Source organism: Berghia stephanieae, chromosome 1 (genome assembly GCF_034508935.2).
Source record: "Berghia stephanieae isolate SIO BIC M18660-M18661 chromosome 1, UCSD_Bste_1.3, whole genome shotgun sequence".
Lineage (NCBI taxonomy): Eukaryota > Metazoa > Mollusca > Gastropoda > Nudibranchia > Aeolidiidae > Berghia > Berghia stephanieae.
This window is the reverse complement of record NC_088360.1, coordinates 89,197,213-89,199,712: the sequence shown is the minus strand read 5'-3', so window position 1 is coordinate 89,199,712 and position 2,500 is coordinate 89,197,213. Positions and strand designations below refer to the sequence as shown.

Sequence of the window (2,500 nt, the reverse complement as noted above, 5' to 3'; positions counted from 1 at the left end):
TGAAGGACGAGTATTCGGGCCAAAATCATTAAACTGTGTGTTGTTTTTTTTTTTCTTTTCTTTTTTTCAAAGTTTGACAGAGCTATTTTTTGTAAATTTGGCCAGAAAACGTCCTTCCCTTTAATATATCAATCGATTGAAATGGCCCACAACTTGTCATCATTCTTAAACCTGATACATTATTTCAAATCTCGGGTTTCAATATTTTGTCAGGTTGTAGATTATCTTTACCAATCGATATATTTCATGGGGTAAAAGTTCTCAGGTAAAAATCTGATAAAGGCGTTTCACTACGTTAGGTTCACGTTTTTTGTTTTTATTTTCAGAATGATCTAAAAGCATCGCAAAATGAAAATTGATAATAATGTTATTAGAGAGAACTCAAATTTTCATCATAACACACGCGGCTGAACGTCAATCATAGGGGGGAAAAAAGAACTTTTATTAACCATACCGCACACACAAATCAAATAATGCACACTATCCATTGCCACGTGCTATAGTATGTAACAAACACTAAAGACACTCACTGTAAACAACTGAATTTCCGTGAATAAGTACTGCATAGCATAATATAAATATTACCTACCGGTACATTTATTGAGTACCTACGGATAGATAACCTGAAAACCAAATATCTGAATGAATGACTAGTGACTGTGAACAGCGAACAATTCGACGAATTTACGACAGACCGACTAGCCCTTCGCGTGTCTCCTCTCTCCACTCTCAACTCTCCACCACCGTTTGTGTGTATGCAGATAGCTGGAGACCTCTCTCTCTCTCTCTCTCTCTCTCTCTCTCTCTCTCTCTCTCTCTCTCGTTATATAATATAATATAATATATAACTTTCTCCCTCTATCTATACATCTATCTATCTATCTATCTATCTATCTATCTATCTATCTATCTATCTATCTATCTATCTATCTATCTATCTATCAATTCTCACTTCTCTCCATCTTTCTCACTCTCAATCTCTCTCTCACGCACACAATTACACACACACCTACTATATATATATATATATATATATATATATATATATATATATATATATATATATATATATATATGAGGACGTGGAATAAACCCACAGAAACGAACGTCTCGGCCATATAATGTGAGTGACAATTTATATATATATATATATATATATATATATATATATATATATATATATATATATGTATATATATTCTACTTTCACTCTTCTTCTCAACACTATTGCCCTCTAATTTTTTTTTGTTCATTTTGATAAACACACACACACACCCCCAAACACACATACTCTCTCCTCTCTCTCTCTCTCTCTCTCTAAGATCAGGTTTCTCTCTCTCTCTCTTTTCATAATGTTCCAAAACGCTCACATTTATTTCTCTTTTACAGCCTCTTTCTTTCCTATTTGATCCGCTTATTCTCTAAACATTTTTAAGTGCGCATGTGGCTATGTTACACCGCTTCGGATCGGAGTCGGTTCGACCTCGTCGCGCATATTGGTCCTTGAAAGACTCTTTACTCACATTCTCTCACCGCACTCAGGTGTAAAATGAGTACCTGCCGTCAACAGCGTGTCTCTGTCGGAAATAAATTGTAATATCGCCTAACAGGCTTATGTCTCGTTCTACATGTTACGTGTTGCTGTTGGTCCAGGGACCCCTTTGTAAGCGCTTTGAGCACAATTAGTGTATTCCTATATAAAAGCTTTATTTAAACTTTAGTTTATTTAAATCTCGCCTCCCCCCCCCCCCCCTTTTTTTTTTTTTCAATCAACATTTCCCCCGTTCCTGCCCAAATTCCCTTAGCGGCAAAATCCGATTCATAATTTTATTTTATCGTAATGGATATATTTACCTACACAATCCATATCAATTTCCACTGTATGACACAAGTGCGATCGCACTTATGTAAATACATTTTTTGTTGTTGTCCCAGATTGTCATGCTAAAACACCATAAATCTCTCTTGGTATAGGCCTACTTAACATATTTTTCCAAACAATTCAACCTTTTATAACATTACTCATCGCAAATATAACAAAACATGTGTAATAAATCACCCATACTAATAATTATGGAATTAAATGTAATAGTGGCAATAATCTCTCCATCTTTCTATCCATCCATCCATATATCCATCCCTCCATCCATCTAAAGAGGGTACGGATTTATGGTTATAGAGACAATATATTATATATTTTTTATATATTATTCTTAAATTAAAAAAAAATGTTGGCACCTTCCCCCAACCTTAGTTTACTTAGACTGTAAGTCCTTTAATGGACTGATCGTAAATGTAAATGCAACGTGCATATAAACTGTTTTTAAAAAGAAAAAAGAAAAAAAAAAGAAGCTTATAAAAGTTGTGATTCGATAGATTTTAATCGAGATACGAAACAAAAAAAAAATGATCAAGAGTAGACTATATTGATGATAAAATTGGCGTTGCCTCGTCAATTTGCAAGCTGACGGCAATAAGATTGTATTGTGTGTAGGTAGGT

General features: G+C 34.1%; 1 protein-coding gene and 1 long non-coding RNA gene across 5 annotated transcripts in view; one reads left to right on the top strand and one right to left on the bottom strand.

Moving 5' to 3' along the window:
- LOC144960882 (uncharacterized) overlaps positions 1–2,500 on the bottom strand; it is a 265,062-nt gene that overhangs the window by 171,475 nt on the left and 91,087 nt on the right. Inside the window, exon 1 of one of the 4 annotated variants that reach the window (XM_078894282.1) lies at positions 590–722. The exons of 2 other annotated variants lie outside the window; for them this stretch is intronic. The gene's annotated coding sequence lies outside the window, so the exon portion shown is untranslated. Of the gene's footprint in view, positions 1–530; positions 723–2,500 lie in introns of those variants that run through there. One more of the 4 variants, XM_078894287.1, reaches the window with a different exon arrangement.
- LOC144960917 (uncharacterized) overlaps positions 1–2,500 on the top strand; it is a 14,503-nt gene that overhangs the window by 3,703 nt on the left and 8,300 nt on the right. The window lies entirely within an intron of this gene.